At 52.5% G+C, this 21,153-nt stretch overlaps 1 protein-coding gene and 1 non-coding gene across 2 annotated transcripts in view; one reads left to right on the forward strand and one right to left on the reverse strand.

Annotated features, from left to right (window-relative positions):
- Positions 1 to 21,153, forward strand: part of LOC131570466 (zinc finger protein 850-like) — a 748,589-nt gene that overhangs the window by 71,418 nt on the left and 656,018 nt on the right. The gene's annotated exons all lie outside the window — the stretch shown is intronic.
- On the reverse strand, positions 15,085 to 15,167 carry LOC131570545 (small nucleolar RNA SNORD45). Its single transcript, XR_009275889.1, has one exon. It is a non-coding gene; the product is annotated as a small nucleolar RNA SNORD45 (small nucleolar RNA).

Raw genomic sequence — 21,153 nt, forward strand, 5'->3', positions numbered from 1 at the left:
AGTGTTCTCCATATCTTTGCACTCCAGAATTCCAGATAGATTGGTCTGTCACCTCAAAATGATTCAATCCCATTGAAAACACCTCCATTTTACCCCAAAATTGACCAATCCATGTCAAAATGCCTTATTCCCACCTAAGAAAAACTCAGTCCCATGACAAATCTACTTGATTCCACAATGCCCAGGGTGAGATGGGGTTGGAAGAAGATTGGGAGAAGTGGCATCCAAATTTGAGGGTGTGGGATTGGGATTGTGTGGGGCTGGATGTGTGGCCTGTATTTTGATAGTAAATAAAACTTTCAGAATTACTGACTTCTGTCCCATTCATTTTTTGTCAGTTCCAGTTTGTTTTTCAGAGTGCCACCTTCGCAGCTGATTGTGTTTGTGCCCTTCTTTCTCTCCTTCCTTTCTTTGCCTGCTCTGTTTCTCTCTCAGTGTCTCTCTTGACCATGGGCAGCTCCCACCAAAGATCCTGCTCTGATTTAATTCCCACTCCAGGAGCTACAACAACCACGGGCGAAGCTATGAAGGCTGGCAGTGAAATGTCACTGTAAGATCTTGCTCCACTTGGCCTTTTTCTCCTTCTTAGGAGCTTTGCCTTCCAGGGCAGGAACATGTTTTCCTGCCTGGGAACTGGAATTCCTGCCCCTGGGAGTGTGTGCCATGGATCCCAGAGGGGCATTCCTGAGGCTCCCAGGGTGCTGCTCCTGCTGTGCCTCCCAAGGAGCTCTGCAGGGCCAGGGGACAAGGTCCAGAAGCTCTGTTGGTTCTGCAGTGCCACAACGGCTCCTGGTTCCATGAGTTTCCATACCGCAAACAGACGTTCCTTGGTTCCCATGATGCCCAGCTGTGTCACCATGGATATTTGGTGTCATGAAGTTCTTCATGGTCACAATGGCCTTCTTGGATGGGCAGTGCCACCATGGACCATTGGCTCCATGCAGCCCTGCTGGGTCACCATGGACTCTTTGGTTCCATGAGGTTCTGGGGGTGTCTCCATTGTCTCCTTGGATCCACAGTGTATCAATGGACCACTGGATCCACGTGGCCCTGCTGTGTCACCATGGCCCCTTGGTTCCATGGGTCACAACTGACTCCTTGCTTCCACGTCGCCTCCTCAGTGTCAAAATGGCCCCTTCATTCCATGAGGAACACAAAAGTTTTGTAGCAACTTTGAAAAATCGTGCTTAATACACCTGGGAACATCTGTTTGCATTCAAGAGAGAGGTAAAAGGTGAGGATGGCACTAGTAGCTTCATCTGCAACACAGATCCAGGGAAAGGACAGGGACACAGAATTCAGCTGCAAGACTCAGAGAATTCTGCTCCCAGAGATCATTTCTGCTCACACTGTCCCTTGTAGAAGGGTGACATCATTCCAGGCAGCCTGGACTGAGCAGGTGGTTTCTGACGTGGGTTTGTTTTTCAGGAAGCCCACTCAGGCTTTTCCATTTGCTCTGATTTGAAAACAAAACCAGAGAGAGACTCAAAGTCAGAAATACAATTTATTAGGAAAAAAATAATGCAATAATACAAAATAAAAAACACCAATAAAGTCAGAATATAGCCTGTCACTCTGTTGGTCAGGGTGTTGGTAGCAGTCCAGTTGGAATGGTGGCTGCAGTCCTCCTGGAGTGGCAGATGTGGTTATGCTGGAGCAGCGATCCTGTAGTAGGGTGTAGCCTACCTCTGAAAATCCAGTGGAAATGGCAGTTGTTGCTCTGGGGAATCCAGAGCCTTTCCTGGTGGAAAGGCAGCTTGTTTTGTCCCAAACCCCAGATAATATCCAGGGGGGCATGCTTAGCTCTTCCCCCCTGGGTGGAGTATCTCACAATGGGCTGATATCATTCTATGAGTCATGAGGTGGGTCCATTAAAGGGAAATGGCTCCTGGAGGGCATCATCTCTGAGTCATGCAGAAAGGCATTGGGCCTATTAACAGGAGATAAGGAATAAAACAATGCCCCTCCTATTTCAACAGCTCTTGAGGATGGGAATAGAATACATCTTTATATTGTAACCTAGGACATCTCTCACCAATGGAAGGGTGAGACAGAAGAACTTCATATTTGGTGTCATTTCATGCTCTGCTGGGAGTTTCCTGAGGGCTGGTAGTGCTGTTGGCTTCAAGAACAGTTTGGGTAATGGCTGTGGGACTGAGGGCTGGGTAAAAAACCAGAACAATATTCTTGTATTTATAGTCTTTTGCAGTTATAAGTTTCCACTGCCTTTATTACATTCTGTATTGTGGGGAAGCACGTTTGCTGCAACCGGCATTTAAATTGCACCCTGGCTGGTGGCCTTGGCTAGGCTGGAGTCACAGTCTGAGATCGCCTGGCAAATGCAAGCATCAACCATCTGAGCAATGGTTGGCTCAGGGTCAAGGGGGAGGCTGTGAAGAACCTTTCTGCAGTCAATACTGGCATTACAGAAAGCTAATTTGCTAATAAGATAATCCTGGACCTTTTGATCATCTACCTGTTTTTCCAGGGCTTTCATAAGGTGCTTTATGATCTTGATATAGCTCTCATCCGAGCCCGGGTGAATGTAAGTGAAGTCAGTGTGGGGTGTAGAAGCATCAGGTGTTTGGAGGAGGGTGGACCGTGCAGCGCCTTTGAGATCTTCCAGTATTGACTGGGGGATGACTTCAGCCTGATACTGCAGTCTAGTATAGTCTCCTTCCCTGGTAATGTGGTCCATTGTGAGGTGTTGTCGCCCTTCTTCCTCAACATAACCTTTTGGTAACTCATGAACTTTATTTATCCAAACTCCTTTCCAGAAAATAAATTCATCAGATGACAATATAATTTTCATACACCATTTTAAATTTTGTGGCACCATTGTGTGGGTAGTAAATGGCACGTCCAGCAAATTGTTAAAATAGGGAGAACCCCTCCCATAATCCTTGGCAGCTTTACTAAGTCCTTCATTTCCCTATGGAGGTAGGGAATCCAAGATTCAGGTCGCACCTGTGCAGTATAAGCAGGGGCCAAAACCTAAATGGGAATCTATTCCCTATGGATTCCCAGGGGCCAAAACCTAAATGGGAATCTATTCCCTATGGATTCCCATTTACGTTTTGGCCCCAGCTTACACTGCACAGGTGCCACCTGAATCTTGGATACCACCTCCCAGTCCCCCTCCTTTGCAGCTTTTCTCCGCTTCCTCTGCTGAGAATCCTTGGGCTCATCCTCACTCTCAGATAAGCTATCACTCTTTTCCTCTGTAGAGGAGGCAGGTCTGCTGGCAGAGGCGCAGGCTTTTCTGCCGACCGGCAATGCCTGGCGTTGAAGGCCTTTGGTAGCCAAAATGGCTTCCTTCTAGTTGGTCCCATGTCCGGTTCCAATGATGTGGGAACTGGAAGAGGCTGGACTGGAGAAGGGGCCTGGAAGTGCAGAGGTGCAGCCTGCATTGGGGAGAACCTTTCTGCTGATAGGGGAGGGACTAATGCGACAGTGGAATTCAACATTAAGGTGAGACCCGACACAGAGGAGGCACCTGGAGCAAAGGCGGGAAATGGGGATGAAGGTGGGAGGGAATCAAAAATGGCGGCCTCTCTAACAGGAGTATTGCCATCTTGTGATTTATAGGAAGGAGGATTAGAACTAGGGAATGAAGGAATGTGGGTGAGGGAATATCTCAAGGCAGCATGGCCACTACCACCCTGAGGAGAGGACAGAAAAGGAGGGGAGATGGCAGACAACAGATGGCTTGTCTGTGCCAAAAGGCGGGCTCCATCTCCCATCCTGTTCTCAGGGAACCTGGGTTCGGGAATGTGAAGGGTGGTTTGAATAAACCAGGGCAAAGGTTTGGAACCATGAATTCATTAAATGATCCTATAAATTGAATGAAACAACAGATAAAATTTCTCAACTTTTAAAACCCCTTGTATTTGTAAAATATAAAGCTTATCCCCAACAGCATCCCAAAACGATAACTGATAGATAGAATCAACAGAGATATCAGGAAGCTCCTCAAATAACCATGAACAATACCTTTTAAACTCCCTTCAGAAAATTAACTCCCCTCTAAATTTAAAACTCTCCAAAACTTAACAATAACATCCTTTTCAGCTTGGGAATGAGTATTTCCCATAGCTGCCCCTAGTGGAAGAGGGAATGCCCACCCACAGGAACAGAAAATCAGAAGCCCAAACCCCTGGGAGCTCTTTGCCACTCAGTCACTCACTCTCAGTCTCACAGGCACAATCTCCAGCCAAAGTGGGGCTTATGGGGCTGTCAGAGAAGCAGGTCCCACAGATGTTGAGGGGATTGTCAACTTCTTCTTCAGTGAGATTAGATAAAACTGGACTCTCACTTCAGTGTTGTGGTTGATCTGAAGGGGGACAGCTTCCAGTGACGTCTGGCTGGCAGGATCACTGCTGGAGACACTCACAGGGACCTCAAGGAATCTGGTTCTTCTTTGGACGCCATGTGTAGCATCATGGCACTACTGAGGCCCTTGGAGCGTCCAGCACTCATAAGCCCAAACCTCACTGCTACCTTAGAAAGCTGACAGAATGAGCAGGATGGGTCTTCATATGATCTCCAGCAAACTGGGTTTATGGGTACAGGAACAGGCTACACAGCTGAACAGGGCCCAGGGACGAAGACAGGGCGTAGGCGGAGGGATCAGGGTCTTATATGGGGTAGTGAGGGTGGAGCTGAGGGTGAGGGTCCAATGGATATGGGGGAAAATGGTGCAGAGGAGGGGTCAGATCTCAGGTCAGCCAATAGGAAACAAGGGTGGAGGAATACAGCAAACTAGGGCAAATGGAGGGACAGAGAGAGAACATTTTAGGGCCAAACAAACGTGGGCAATAGGAGTTGAACTAGGGTAATTAGGCCAACGGGCCAATGGGGTAACCTAATGTAACATAAATCAGCATGTGTCTGCAAAGATCAATATGAGAAGAAAGCATCTCACCCTAACCTGAAAGCCTATTCCTCTTATCTAGAACCAGTCCTCCATGTCTGGGGGATTGAGATTCTGATGCTAGGCCTCTGGGCCTCCACACATCCTCACAGCTGGCCCAGGGCAGGTCTGGAGGGGTCTTGGTGGCAGCTTGGGCTTGGCACACACTTGAGGAGGGTGTCTGTTTTCAACAGGGAGCTTAGGAGTTTTAGAGCGCTAAAAGAAAAGAAAAAAAACCCTCTTTGCCTGAGAGCAGCCAGTTCTCCATGCTAAGCTGATGCCAGGTGAGTGAGAAGAGACAGGATGGGGTTTGGAAATGTGGAGCAAGGCTCTCCACACTGTGTCAGATCTCAAGACACAGCTTCTCAGAGCAGGCCAGAGCTACTTAGGAAAGTCCATGGGTCAATATCAGTCACAGAAGGCTGCTATCATTTCTTCTCTCAATAGAACCATACACCCTTAAAACAGGAATGTGGATTTATTAGAAGCTCTTTGAAATATTTGTCCATAACAATAGAAAAAAAACTTCCTAGTGAACTGCACTACAGTAGAGGGAAATCAAGGCAAAGCCATGGTTTGTCAGGACTTGCTTGATTCTAATGAGCCCCATGGTGCATTTTGAGCTGAGCCCTTGAATCTCAAGGTCTGAGAGGAGATTGCACAAACCTTTCCAGGAGTCAAAGACAGAAGAAAACCCCAGAGTGTCTCAAAGCATGAATGAGTCCCACTGAGGTCCCTCCCCAAACATGGTCCTCATGACTCCTTGGAGGAGAGAATTGGAGGCCAGATGGCACAAAAACCTCTCAGAAGCCTCACTGAGGAAAGGAAATTCCAAAGCACCTTAAAAACCATTATTACCTCCGAGTATTAAAGAGTTCCACTGAGTGTCAATACAAAGCTCTCAAGGGACTCGTTAAAGCAGGTAACTGAGGCCATGATTGCACAAATCTCTCACGGAGTCTCTATCAAAAGGGAAACACCAAGTACCTTAAAATAACTGAAGTACCTTGAAGCATTAATGAGCCCCACTGAGGGTTGTTACTGACAAAGCCTCTCCATGGACTAATTACAGCAGATAATTGGAGGCCATGATTGCACAAAGCTCTCAGAGACTGCAAGGCCAAAGCAAAACCCAAAGTCCTTTGAAAATCCTGCAGTCCCTGCAGGGAGCATTCAGGAGCCCCCAGCGCCATTGCTGAGCAAGGCTCCCCAGGGACTCCTTCCAGCAGATCCTTGAGGCCGCTGGGATGTGGGCTAGGGGGGGATGCTGAGGGCAGGACAAGGGGCTGACAGTGCCCAGCCTGGCTGGGGCTGTGCCAGGAGGCCCCAGTGCCTCAGGACAAGGTGTCTCCTCACAGCCCTTGGTGGCACAGACCCTGCTGTGCCCCTGGGCAGCAAGACTTGGCTTCTCTTTGTCCCCAGCTGTCATCAGTGCCTCCAGTTCTCTGCTCTGCCTGGGGCCTGGGGACACTTTCTCAGTCATGTCCCTCAGTGAGAGCCATTAAAAGTCAAAGAAACTTTGCAGTTGGATTCTGACTCGGAGTTCTGGAGAAGTTTCTTCAGCTCCCTCTCAGGGACTGATGTTCAGGGCCTCAGCACAAAGCCCCAGAGGCTCATTATAGTCTTTGTGCTGTGTCTGTGCTGCTGAGCGGGGCTGGGCTCCTGGCCCAGAGGCAGCTCCTGGCAAGGACAGCGCTGCAGAGAGACAGCTCTGGCCAGGAGCAGCTCCTGTGCACAGCCCAGCAGGGCTGGGGCACTGCCTGCAGCCACCCCGGGCACAGCACAGAGGCACAGAGAGTTTCAATCAGGCAGGGCTGGGAAGGGGCTGAGAAGTGCCTGGGGCAGAATCACTGCCAGCCTTGGCACAGGAACCTCTGGCTGCAGGACAATGCAGCTGCAGCTCCTGGAGTGATTTCCTACAGCTGGAACATCCCAATGTCTACAGACTCTGTGAGTACAACTCTGGGTATTTCTGGTGCAGGGGAGGTGAAATGCTCATGAAGCTCTGATATGCTGACGGCTTCTGATCAGTCCCAGAATATTTCCAAGACAAGGATTTTGATAAAAATGAGGACATTTCCTAAGACTTTGTCTTCAGATTCCTAATACTGGAGAGTGACATGGAGGGGGGAATAAATATTAAAGGACAATTATGAATTTTGACAAGTGCCTGAGACATCTGAACTGTTCCTTTCAGTGATCAATAGGTTCACAGGAGATCCCTGATGTGCCTTCAGCCACTCTGCCTATGGTCAGCAGCAGCATCACCCTTGCTGGAGTCATCAGGCTCAGTCTGAGCTGTTCTTTCTCCAAGCTGCAAACAGAACCTGCCCCCAGCCAGTGCCCTGCAAACAGGCAGGGTTCTGTAGGGCCAGGGAGAGTGCACAGAGATTTGGGGTCTGTGAGGGCTGGCAGGGAGAGATGAGGCACAGGGAAACCCCTGCAGGAGGAAAATCTCCAGCAAGCAGAGAGAAGATCAGGCAATGAGAGAAAACAAAACCCAGCAATGCTGTGGCAGGGAGAGTTGAGAGATGTCCACAGGATCCCCTCCAGTGCAGCCCCTCCCTCTGAACAAGCCCCCTCCCTCCTGTGCCCCAGCCAAGCCTCTGCCCTCAGGGCTGGGGCTCCAAGGTGTGCAGCCCCTCCTGTGCAGGCAGAGCTGCAGCAGAGCCATGGGGCAGCTCTGCAGCCCCGGGCCCAGTTCCCTCTGCAGAGCACAGGGCTGGGAGCAGCTGCCCAGCCCTGGGGGCTCTGGAGGGGGCACAGCTGGCTCAGGGTGACGCTGTCCCCAGTGCCCGGCTCTGGGCAATGCTGGCAGTGCAGCCAGGGAAGGAGCTGCATCTTCCTTTATCCAATGCCATCATAAGGACACTTGGAAGTCCCTCAGATTTTAGTCCAGGCTGGGAGCTTCAACCCAGCATGCAAACCTGTCCTAGAGCATCTCTGAGTGATAAGATCCATGGGGAAAGGCAGAGGTTTGTGACACTGAAAATGCTGCTGGGTTGGTGAAATGAGCAATGTGAGTCCTTGGCTACAAATTTGGAGCTGGGCTGTGATGGATCCATCTGCTCTCAGCAGTGCCTGGGGGTTTTTAAGAGAAACGTGGGACTGTGAATATCCTACACCTCAGAAAAGTGAAAGTCCAGAGGAACTGCAAACAGAATGAAGTGACAGATCATCTGCCCCCAGTCTCCACTCATTATCTTGCCTCAGGGAAATCACTCTGTTCTACCAGAGGGCAGCAGAAATGCTGAGGGTTTCTGATATCCAAGAATACCAGGAAGTACATGGAAAGAGCTTAGAAAGAAAACATCAGAACTCTTCAACACAAGAGCATGTCTCTGTGTGTTACAAAGGAGGGTGTATGAGAAATTGCTTTGATTTTGGTTACCGGTATCTCCTCTAACCCTTCACTGTCCCTTTCTCCATGAACAGGTGCCCAAGTGCAGCCACAGCAAATGTCCAACAGCAGCTCCATCAGCCACTTCCTCCTGCTGGCATTGGCAGACGCGGCAGCTGCAGCTCCTGCACTTCTGCCTCTTGCTGGGCATCTCCCTGGCTGCCCTCCTGGGCAACGGCCTCATCATCAGCGCCGTAGCCTGCGGCCGCCACCTGCACACGCCCATGTTCTTCTTCCTGCTCAACCTGGCCCTCAGTGACCTGGGCTCCATCTGCACCACTGTCCCCAAAGCCATGCACAATTCCCTCTGGGACACCAGGACCATCTCCTACAAAGGATGTGCTGCTCAGCTCTTTTTCTTTTTGTTCTTTATCACAGCAGAGCTTTCATTTCTGACCCTCATGTGGTCCGACAGCTCTGTGTCCATCTGCCAAGCCCTGCACCACAGGACCCTCTGCCCCCTGGGCAGCAGAGCTTGTGCCCACATGGCAGCAGCTGCCTGGGCCAGTGCCTTTCTCAATGCTCTCATGCACACGGCCAATACATTTTCCCTGCCCCTATGTCATGGCAATGCCCTGGGCCAGTTCTTTTGTGAAATCCCCCAGATCCCCAAGCTCTCCTGCTCACACTCCAGCCTCAGGGAACTTGGGCTCATCGTGCTTAGTCTTTGGTATTTGGTTGTTTTGTGTTCATTGTTTTCTCCTATGTGCAGATCTTCAGGGCCGTGCTGAGGATCCCCTCAGAGCAGGGACAGCACAAAGCCTTTTCCACCTGCCTCCCTCCCCTGGCTGTACCTCTGTTTATCAGTACTGCAGTATTTGCCTGTTGTTGCAGGCTCCCAGCCAGGTAATAATTAGCATTGACTCCATGATTGCAGAAGGCTGATCCATCGCTTTATTCTACTACATTATATCATATCATACTGTACTTATTAAGAAACTCATCCCCTTTCAGACAGTCCAATACAGCTTTGATCTAATTGATCAATCAATCCAAACACCATGCAGTGGCCAGGCAGAGCTGTCAGCAAAGGAAGGGCCCAGCCAGGTGGGGCAGCTGGGGATGCCGACAGCCTGCAGGGACAGAGGCGCAGGGCAGGGACACCGTGGGACAGCCTGGGCTGCACAGGGCACAGGGATGGGCAGCAGCTGCAAGACAGCCCTGCCAGAGCCAACCTGGGCAGCACTTTGGCCATGGCTGCTGGTCCTGGGGCCAGGAGGAGACAAGTGACCCTTGCAGGCCTGGGGCCTCATGGCCTCCTTGTCCCTGCTCAGCAGCCTGGCAGGGGCCACCCCATGCTCCTGCCCCTGGCATTGCCCATCCCCACATGCCAGTGCCCATCCCAGGAAGAGCCTTGAGCAAGGAGGGAGGGACAGGATCTGCCTGGCCAGGGGCTGGGGCTCAGGCCTTGGCCCTTTACATTCCTCAAACACATCCAGGTGCGCTCAGCACCAGAGACACCTTTGCCTTGTTTGTCCCCACCTGTCATCACTGCCTCCAGTGTTCTGCTCTAGCTGGAACCTGGGGACACTTTCTCAGTTGTGTCCCTCACAGGGATCTGTTTAAAGGCCAAGAAACTTCAGTGTTTCAATAGAACTGAGTTCTTGAGGGTTCTGTGACATCACTGAGGGGGTTGTGGCATCACAGAGCTAGCTGTGACATCACAGAGCAGGATATGAGGCTATAGAGCAGAGTCTGCCATCATAGAGGGTGGCTCTGTGGCAGCAGAGAGTGGCTTGTGGCTGCGTTACATCGTAGAGCAGGCTGTGACATCAGAGAACAGATTGTGACATCACAGGGTGACTTTGTGTCATTGGTCTTCTGTGATGTCACAGCACTGCTGTATGACATCACAAGGTGACATAGAATTGGCTCTGTGACATAGCAGGAGGCTGTGTGACATCACAGATATGGCTGTGCGACATCACGGGGGCAGTGTGACATCATAGGGCTGTATGACATCACAGGTGCAGTGTGACATCACAGAGATGGCTGTGTGACATCACATGGTCTGTGTGACGTCATAGGGTCAGTGTGACATCACAGGGATTGTGTGACATCACAGGGGCTGTGTGAGGTCCCTGGGGAGGTCACTCTGCCCCAGCCACCCTCACAGTTCCCCCCAGAGCAGTCCAACCCTGCTTGTGCACAGCAGGATTCCCTGTCCCCCCGGGTCCCCCGGCCCCGCAGCCTCCTCCAGAGGATGTTCCACGAGATCGACCCCAGAGCCTGACACAGGGACGGGGGGCCGGGGCCCTGGGGGTGGGACAGGGGGACAGGGACTCCCCGGCAGCGTCCCCGTGTCCCCCAGGGCCAGAGCCTGGGCCAGGGCTCCTTCACTCTGTTACGAACAAGGGCTTGAGAGCGCTGAAAAACTCCCCAGCAAGGGAGCAGCAAAAACCAGATTTAATATTAAGGGACAGCAGCACAGAGTTCCTTGGCAAGAGTCACTCTGCTGACTGGACACTTCAGGCACACCAGGGAAACAAAGCAACAACAAAACCAAACAGAGTCCAGGTAATCAAACCAGAAATGAACTGAGAACTGTCCCTGTGTGTGTGACACAAAGACAGTGAGGGCAAGGATAAAAGGAATACAGCCTAAAAGCTTAACAGAGCTCAAACTTAACTTGGACCTTAATGTTAACTGATACCTTCAAGTTCACAATTTAGCATAAGAGCAGAGTGTAACAGCATTTAACCTAACTTAAACGTATGACTTTGCAATTTAACAGAGGAAAAACACTTTACAATATTAACTTAGCTTATAACTTATATTAAAGGTAACAACTTAGTAACTAAGAACTACTCTTAGCAGCATTTAACTTCACTTATAGCTTGTGATTTAACCTTACCTACAAGCCTGACTGGCTCAGCTATCCAAGGCACTCAAACCCCTCAGAGAGCAGCATTTCTGCCACATTTCCCCAGCACAGGCACTCCTGTGTGCACACAGACACAGAGTCAGTGCAAGGCACCTGTGAGCAATTCCCCTGAGGGCAGGCAATGCTCACTGGGGATCCTTTGGCATCTCCCCAGCAAAGGGCAAAGGATTGAGCCTGGAGGAGTGGGGGGATCGGCCCAGGCTCTGTGGTTGTTCAGGATCCCGGAGTGCAGCAAATGGGAGAGTTCCCAGCTGGGAGAGGCCCCACTCAGAGGGAGTCGCTGGCCCAGGAGAGCTCCAAGGGCTCCTTTTGGAGCAGGGCCCCAAGAGAGGGGCTTCAGTCTCAGCAATGGTTCATCCTGGCTGCCCTTGGCATCAACAGCTTTCTTTGGCAGGGTGAGAACAGGGATGTTGTGCCACTGAGGAAACAAAAACAGTTCCCAGGGCTGCTGCTAAAGGAACCAGGAGCTGGCTGGGCAGCAGCAGTGCCTGGAGCAGACAGTGTTTGTGATGAGCTGCAGAGGAGTTGAGCCCAGGGGCTGTTGGCCAAGGCCAAGGCCCAAGGAGCATTTCTCAGCTGGCAGGGCGGCCTCAGAAGGGGAAGGGGGGATAATTCACCCTCTCAGTGAGCTCCCAGTCGCTCCCAGTATTTCCACATCTGAGCTCCAAGTGCTGCTCCCAGCCCTGATCCGTGGGGATGGGAATGTCCTGCTCCCTTGCTGGGGCAGGGTCACACCTGAGCCAGGTGTGCAGGGCAGGACCTTGCCCTGACCCCAAGCCCTGTCCCAGCTGCAGGATCTGCTTCCCATCGGCCTCTTCCTCCTGCGGCCCCAGCCCAGCTCAGTGCTGAACAAAGGGGCTGGGCTGGGGCCATCCCCCAGCAGGGGCTGCTCACCCCCTCTGCCCCCTCCCCAAATTCCCTCTGGGGCAGCAGAGCTGGGGCAGCCCTGTGGGGAGGGACAAGGGGGTGACACCGGCATGCAGGGGTCACACACGGCCCCGGGGGATCCCCCCTCACTCCCAGGGTGCCAGGAACACAAACCTCTCCATGGAGCCCCTGTCCCCCAGCAGCACCTTGTGGGCAGGGTCTGGGGGCAGCTCTGGGGGTCTGGGGGGTCACGACTGCCCTAAAACCCCCTCCCAGCCCCACAGCCACTCCAGCTCCATCAAACCACCCCACAGATCCCTGCTGCCCCCCACACCCCGAACCACTCTGTGCAACAGAAATGGCCCCAAGATCCATCAAAACTCTTTCCCACCTCTGCCAAGACCCACCCAAGTTCTCTCCAAGCCACACAGCCCTTCCAGAACTCCCAAAACTCTCCCACAGACCCCTCCAGAGCCCCCTTAACCCCTTCCCAGCTCCACAAATGGAGCCAAGAGCCACCAAAACCCCTTTCTGTCCTCTCAGGATCCCCTAAACTCCTTCCCAGCCCCCCGTGGCACTGACCAGGAGAGGTTTGTGGACAGGAACATCCACAGGTGAGAGCAGCTCAGGCACTTCAGCAGCGTTTTAGGCACTTCCATCCCTTTGGGCTCTTCCCAGAGGCTTAAAGATGTTAGAGGGAGGACTGCAGAGGGGGATGAGGGATGCCAAGAGTGGGATTTTGGGGACTGGCTGTTCCTCCTGCCTGAGTCCATCTCTAGAATTCACCAGGTGTCTGATGTCCATAAAAACCTCCACACCACCAGGATTCAGCCACCCTCAAAAAAACCCAAACCACCAAAATTCAGCAAAAAAAACACCCACCAAGGAGTTCCCCTCTCTGGTCTCCCTACTTTGCAGTTCAGGGGCTCCCTCCTGTCTGGGCTCCTGCAGCCCCAGTGTGTATTGGTGTCCCCTCTCTCTGGGCTGCTGGGGCAACCCCAGAGGTTCCCTCCCTGGGCTCCCCAGGTGAGTCAGAGGGGCCCAGGGGTGCTGCCTGTGCAGGGTCCCCGTTTCAGCACCCAGGGTACCCAAGGGTGAAAAACGCCAATCACTTGTTTTTAAAATTCTCAAAGTTTAATAGTAATAAAATGGTTATAAAAATAGTAATATAATTAGAGCATTATAATTTGGACAATTAGGATTTAGGACAATATGAGACAACAAAAGCAAAGAGTAATAGACGTCCAGGTACCTTTTTCTGGGCAGCATAAGCCCAAAAAAGGACATACATTAACCGAGGATTAACTCTTAAAAACAATAACCTGTTGCATATTCACACACCTCATACATGATACATAAATTCCATTCAAACACAGGATTCTGTCTGGTCAGTGTCAGCTTCTTCCTCTGAATCCTGACGGCATCTTCAAGCCTGAGGGAGGCGGGAAGCAGTTAGTTTCTTCTGATAAGAGAGCAATAAATTCTCTTTCTCTGAAAGATTTAGGTGTCCTGTGGCTGCCATCTTGCTGCGAGTACCTCATTCCTTTCTTTAAAAAATACCTCACATACACAGTTTCTATTTTAACATTATGTTATAACCTAAACTATATTTAACACACTTAAAAAATCAATTAAAAAATCAATACAGCATAACATTCTAACATAACACATAATATTTGTTTTAATATTTGCAAAGAGCCAATCATAAAATATGCATTCTTCACACCACGGGTGTCCCTTGTCCATGGTGCCACCATCTCCGGGCTCCTGGGCTCCCCCTTATTGGGGTGTCCGACAGCGCAGGCTGCAGAGGCTCCCCCAGCTCCGGGGCCCCCTCTCCGCTGTGCCAGCCCCCAGCCTGGGCCATCCCCCCGTGGCTCCGGGCTGACGCTGCAGCGCCTGCCCCGGGCAGCCCGACCCCATCCCCACCCAGGGAGGGTCCCCCGCACCCCTGGCCCAGCGCTGGTGCTCTGCCGGCACCAAACACCGGGACCCCCAAAATTCTGCCAGGCCGGAGCCGCCGAGGGGTGCCCGGCCCTTGGCCTGCTATAGATAGAGATTGCAATATTGGCTTTGTGCAAATGTTAACATGGATTTTATATGGGTGCTGTTAAAATAACTTTGTTATAAAGATACAGTTTTTATTTCTGTTGTTAATTATAAGCTTAGACATAATAGTGATGTAGTTGATATAAGTGTGCTTGTGTTGCAGTGTCTGCTTGGATGGGATAACATCCAATGAACATGGGATGAAGACACCTGGTACAGATGTGCCAGCTATCAGCACTCATCCTCTGAAGGCAGTGTGGGCAGCGGCCAAAACTGAAGATGATAAGAAAGAACCAAAACCACAACCAAGGAATACACATGCCCTAAAAAGGTGGAACTGAGGAGGACCCATGCTAAACAGGTCTTGGAATATGGAAACTTCTTTGGGAAAAAAGTTTACTATGCATAAGTGTCACAGACATCTTTTATGGAAAATCCTTTCCTTAGGATTTTTCCTCCTGAGAAGCTTAGAGGCCTCAGGAACAAAATGTAAACATTGATTATCTGCTGCTGTGGAACACAACAGGTGGATCTGGGATTGGTCTCATGTGGATGTTTCTAATTAATGGCCAATCACAGTCAGCTGGGGCAGAGTCCGAGCCACAAACCTTTGTTATCATTCCTTCTTTTGCTATTCTTAGCTAGCCTTCTGATGAAATCCTTTCTTCTGTTCTTTTAGTATAGTTTTAATATATGTCATAAAATAATAAATCAAGCCTCCTGAAACATGGAGTCAGATCCTTGTCTCTTCCCTCCTCCTTGGACCCCTGTGAACACAGTCACAGTCAGACTAAACAACAAGCTGCAGACTGAACTCACAGATGCACATTTCACCTCAATCCAAATGGATTTCTCCTCTGGAAAATTCCCCCTCTGCCTCAGAGCCCTTGCCTCAAAGTGGTCCCAGCCTGGCCTGAGCACTCGACGCCAGCAGTGGGAAAAGCTGCACTGCCAGAGGGATCGGGGGCTGGCCGGGCCTCAGAGTAATTCTAGAGCTAAAGCGTGAGAGACATCAGCTCCGCTCAGATAATACATGCCAGCGCTCATCCCGGGCCCGGCCACCGCCTCCTCCTCCTCCTGCTGCTGGGGCCCTCCCAGCCCGGAGCCGCCGTTTCCAGCGCCCAGGGCCGCTCTCTGTGGCTGCAGCCGGGCCCCGCCACAGCAGCCCTTGGCCCGGCGCTGGAGCCGGTGCCGCTGTTGGCAGCAAAATCCCCCCCGGGCAGAGCCGCCCCGGCCCGGCTCTTCCCGCGGCCCCGGCTCAGCGCCGCCGCCATCGCCCTCAGCGCCCTCGGCCCTCCGCCGCCTCGCCGGGCCCCACCCGGAGCCCTGGGCCTCAGCGCCCTTCGGGGACCGCGCTCGGGGCAGCGACCGCTCGGGGCACCTCGGATCGGCCCAGCCCTGCACCGGCCCCGCTCGGGTACCGCGGATCTGCCCGGCCCTGCACCAGCCCGGCTCAGGCACCGCGGATCGGCCCGGCCCTGCACCAGCCCCGCTCCGGCACCGCGGATCTGCCCGGCCCTGCACCAGCCCCGCTCAGGCACCGCGGATCTGCCCGGCCCTGCACCAGCCCCGCTCCGGCACCGCGGATCTGCCCGGCCATGCTCGGCCCCGCTCGGGCACCGCGGATCTGCCCGGCCCCCCCAGCCCCGCTCCGGCACCGCGGATCTGCCCAGCCATGTCCGGCCCCGCTCGGGCACGGCGGATCTGCCCGGCCCTCCCAGCCCCGCTCGGGCACCGCGGATCTGCCCGGCCCTGCACCAGCCCCGGGCCCGGCCCGCATCACGCACCCGCCGCCGCCGCCGCTCCGCTGCCAGGGACACGCGGCCGGAACGGGCAGGGCCGGGCTGGCAACGGGACCCGCCCGCAGCGGCCTCCGCCTGCCCCGGCACCAATCAGCGCCTTCCACCCACCGCAATGGGCATTTTGAATAACGCGCGGTTTCTGACTGGCTTCTGGCAGATATTCAAACGAATACTTTATGTGTTACGTCAGAAAGTGATGCTGTATTAGTTTTCTTAAGTAGTGTGTTAAATCTAGTTGTAGGTTGTAACAAAATGTTAAAATAGAAACTATGCTATGTAAGATACTTTTTTTTTTTTTTTAAAAAGAAAGGACTCACACCAGTCAGCAGCCACAGGACACCTAAATCTTTCAGAGAAAGAGAATTTATTGCTCTCTTATCAGAAGAAACGAACTTCTTCCCACCTCACTCGGGAAGAAGCCGTCAGGATTCAAAGGAAGAAGCTGACACTGACCAGACAGAATCCTGTGTTTGAATGGAATTTATGCATCATGTATGAGGTGTGTGAATATGCAACAGGTTATTGTTTTTTAAGGGTTAATCCCTTGTTAACGTGTGTCCTTTATCAGGCTTATTTTGCCCAGAAAAAGGTACCCGGACGTGCATAACTCTTTGCTTCTCTTGTCTCTTATTGTCCTAATCCAAATTGTCCAAATTATTATTACTCTAATTACATTGCTATTTTTAGAACCATTTTATTATCATTCAACTTTTTGAAATTTTAAAAACACGTGATTAGCGTTTTTCACACTTTTTAACACCAATTCGTACATTAAAAGCAGGCACAGCTTTATTTTGTCGCTGGGATCACCCAGCCCCAGCTCTTTCACTCCCCAGCTGGTACCTGTGTCACAGGTGAGCAGGGAGATGATGCTGCCCTCAGGAGCTGGGGCCCAGCACCCAGGTGCAGGTGAGGTGCAGCAGTTCTTTTCAGGGATTCTGAAGGTGAAGGAAAAGGAAGTTTATTTTCTGACTCTAACATTTATAGGTTTTTAAAAGTGACCATGGATTGGAGGCTGAAAGTGCCACTTCTCCAATGACACTGGACAAACCAAAAGTTTAATAAATTTCTTTTCTTCTATAAAAGAATGCAAAACAAATCTCAGGAGCTCATTCCTTCCAGAAAGATTATTTATCTCCTAAAGCTGCAACATCCCAATGTCTGCTGACTCTGTGAGTACAACTCTGGGTATTTCTGGTGCAGGGGAGGTGAAATGCTCATGAAGCTCTGATGTACTGAGGGGTTCTGATCAGTCACAGAATATTCCAAGACAGATTTTGATAAAAATGAGGCAATTTCCTAAGAGTTTGTGCTCAGATTCCTACTACTGGAGAGTGTCAGGGAGGGGGGATAAATATTAAAGGATGAATATTAATTATTAGTTTTTAATTTTGGTAAGTGGTGCCTGAGACAACCAAACTGTTCCTTTTAGTGACCAGTAGGTTCACAGGAGATCCCTGATGTGCCTTCAGCCACTCTGTCCATGGTCAGCAGCAGCAGCAGCACCTTTGCTGGAGCCATCAGGCTGACTCTGAGCTGTCCTTTCTCCAAGCTGCAAACAGAACCTGCTCCCAGCCAGTGCCCTGCAAACAGGCAGGGCTCTGTCAGGCCAGGGAGAGTGCAGAGATTTGGGGTCTGTGAGTGCTGGCAGGGACAGATCAGGCACAGGGAAACTCCTGCAGGAGGAAAATCTCCAGCAAGCAGAGAGAAGATCAGGCAATGAGAGAAAACAAAACCCAGCAATGCTGTGGCAGGGAGAGTTGAGAGATGTCCACAGGATCCCCTCCAGTGCAGCCCCTCCCTCTGAACAAGCCCCCTCCCTCCTGTGCCCCAGCCAAGCCTCTGCCCTCAGGGCCGGGGCTCCAAGGCGTGCACCCCCTCCTGTACAGGCAGAGCTGCAGCAGAGCCATGGGGCAGCTCTGCAGCCCCGGGCCCAGTTCCCTCTGCAGAGCACAGGGCTGGGAGCAGCTGCCCAGCCCTGGGGGCTCTGGAGGGGGCACCGCTGGCTCAGGGTGACGCTGTCCCCAGTGCCCGGCTCTGGGCAATGCTGGCAGTGCAGCCAGGGAAGGAGCTGCATCTTCCTTCATCCAATGCCATCATAAGGACACTTGGAAGTCCCTCTGAGATTTCAGTCCAAGCTGGGAGCTTCAACCCAGCTTGCAAACCTGTCCTAGAGCATCTCTGAGTGATAAGGTCCATGGGGAAAGGCAGAGGTTTGTGATACTGAAAATGCTGCTGGGTTGTTGGAATGAGTGACGTTAGTCCTTGGCTACAAATGTGGAGCTGGGCTGTGGTGGATCAATCTGCTCTCAGCAGTGCCTGATCACATTTTAGGGGAAATGTGGGAAGGTGATGACCCTCCACCTGAGAAGGGTTCAAGTCCAGAGAAACACTGAGCAGGTCAGAACAACAGATCATCTCCCCTCACTCTCCACTCATCACTTGGCCTCAGAGAACTTGCTTAGTTCTCCCTGGGGGCACAGAAATGCTGAGAGTTTCTGATATCCAAGAATACCAGCAGAGATATGGCGGAGCTGATAAAAAATTTCTGCAACTCTTGCACACAAAAGGGTGTCTCTGTGTGTTCCAGGGCAGGATGGGTGGGAAACGGCTTTGATTTTGGTTACAGGTATCTCCTCTAATCCTTCACTGTCCTTTTCTCCATGAACAGGTGCCCAAGTGCAGCCACAGCAAATGTCCAACAGCAGCTCCATCAGCCACCTCCTCCTGCTGCCATTGGCAAGCACGGGGCAGCTGCAGCTCCTGCACTTCTGCCTCTTGCTGGGCATCTCCCTGGCTGCCCTCCTGGGCAACGGCCTCATCATCAGCACCGTAGCCTGCGGCCACCACGTGCACACGCCCATGTTCTTCTTCCTGCTCAACCTGGCCCTCAGTGACCTGGGCTTCATCTGCACCACTGTCCCCAAAGCCATGCACAATTCCCTCTGGGACACCAGCACCATCTCCTACAAAGGATGTGCAGTCCAACTAATTTATCTTTTTCATTTCAGCAGAGTTTTTCCTCCTGACCATCATGTGCTGTGATCACTACGTGTCCATCTGCAAACCCCTGCACTACGGGACCCTCCTGGGCAGCAGAGCTTGTCCCCACATGGCAGCAGCTGCCTGGGCCAGTGCCTTTCTCAATGCTCTGCTGCACACAGCCAATACATTTTCCCTGCCCCTGTGCCATGGCAATGTCCTGGGCCAGTTCTTCTGTGAAATCCCCCAGATCCTCAAGGTCTACTGCTCACACTGAAACCACAGGGAACTTGGGCTCATTGAAGTTTGTGCCTATTTAGGACTTGGCTGGTTTGTGTTCGTTGTTTTCTCCTATGTGCAGATCTTTAGGGCCGTGCTGAGGATCCCCTCTGAGCAGGGATGGCACAAAGCCTTTTCCACCTGCCTCCCTCCCCTGGCTGTGCTCTCCCTGTTCCTCAGCACTGTCATGATTGCTCACCTGAAGGCCCCCTTGATCTCCTCCCCATCCCTGGATCTGACCCTGTCAGTTTTGTACTCAGTGGTGCCTCCAGCCCTGAACCCCCTCATCTACAGCCTGAGGAACCAGGAGCTCAAGGCTGCAGTGTGGACACTGATGACTGGATGGTTTCTGGAACATTAAACTGCTGGCCAGTTTCTACAAATCACTTGTAATAACCTTTGATACTTTTTGATAGTTTCATTTTGGAGATTCTTTTTCTTTGTTTTAGTTTTTTCATATTGTCCACAAAGAAAAGCCACTTTTTGTGCCATTTCTCATTTTATTTCTCTCCACCTTCCCTGTGGCCACTTGCTGTGTCAATTAGAGGCTGCGCTCTCAGTGGCATTAAAGGAACTAAAGGATCTCCCACCAAAGTTTTCACTGACGATCCCCCTTTTGTTGCCCTCTCTGGAGCTGCAGCGGCAATGTCTGTGTGCAAAGCTGGGGGCAGATCAGGGCTGGCCCAGCAGCTGTGCCCAGCAGCAGCAGCACTTGGTGTTGCCAGTGCTGCTGCCATGGCCCTGCCCCACTGCCCTGGTGGCCCTGGTGTTGCTGCAGGGCCTGAGTGCTCTCGGGGCCGGGCGCAGCCCTGGGGTGGCAGTGCCGGGGCTGCAGCAGGGACAGGCCATGGGCACTGCTGGGGCAGCGCTGACGCCTCAGGCCAGGGCCTGGGGGCTCCAGGCTCCTTGCCCAGGCTCTCTCAAGAACACGCCCAGGCCAATGCTCAGCACAGAAAAGCCCCGTGAGCAGCCCCAGGCTGGCTGTGGGCAGGCTGGCGGCAAACAGCATGGCTGGGGCTCTGCAAGGGCCCTGGGGCAGATGGGAAGGAGCAGCAGAGCAGGGGCTGATCCATCCCCAGTGCACTGGACAGCACAGGGCAGCGTCCCAGAGCATCCTGATGGAGCTGCCAACAACATCCCCCCTCTACAGCCCTGGCTTCTCCCCGCAGCTTATATAGGTGCCCCATCCTTGCAGGCACAGACACGGCAGCACTGGCTCAGCAGCCCCTGTTTGCATTGCACAGAGCAGGGGGAGCACTCCCATGCTGTTGGTGTGGGGACATGAACCTGAGGGAGCACAAATGCCATCAACCCCTGGGGGCAGCAAGGGCTGAGGGACAGCAGGAAACCACTAAGCTTTGTCCTGGCCTCTGCAGTCAGCCAGAAAGTTTGTTCCCATCAGCTGGGACTTTCCTGTCCCACTGCAGACGCTGTTGCTCAGAGCCAGGGCTGCCTGGCAGCCAGCCCCAAACCGCCCATAGCATTTCCTTTGTTTCACCTTTGCTTTCTTTACTATTTCCTGGTACAAATTTCTTCCTATTGCCCACCCCTGTTCCCTCGCCTGCACACAGCCCATCCCTGCTTGCCCTTTCCTCTTTGGCCGCACTCCCCATTGCAGTTCCTGACTTGGCCCCCTGGGAACGTCCCTTGGGCAGCAGGATCATCCTACAAGTGCTGCAGGAATTGTCTGCAGGCTCCTGCAGTGCCTCCTGCTGCTCCCTTGCCAGAGGCACCCCAGGCCAGGGGGGCACATCTGGGCTGCTCTGTCTGGCTCTGGGGCTCCGTGTTCTGGGCAGTGAGGAGGAGCTGCAGAGGCTCTGCAGGACTGACAGGATGGGCTTTGGGGCTGGCAGGAGAAGCTGAGGGACCTGGGCTGCTGGAGCTTCTGAAGAGCAGGCCCAGGGCTCATCCTGCAACTGCAATGGTGCTTTCAGAGAATCACAGAATCAGCAAGGTTGGAAAAGACCTTGGAGATCAT

The sequence above is a fragment of the Ammospiza caudacuta genome, chromosome 35 (assembly GCF_027887145.1).
Source record: "Ammospiza caudacuta isolate bAmmCau1 chromosome 35, bAmmCau1.pri, whole genome shotgun sequence".
NCBI lineage: Eukaryota > Metazoa > Chordata > Aves > Passeriformes > Passerellidae > Ammospiza > Ammospiza caudacuta.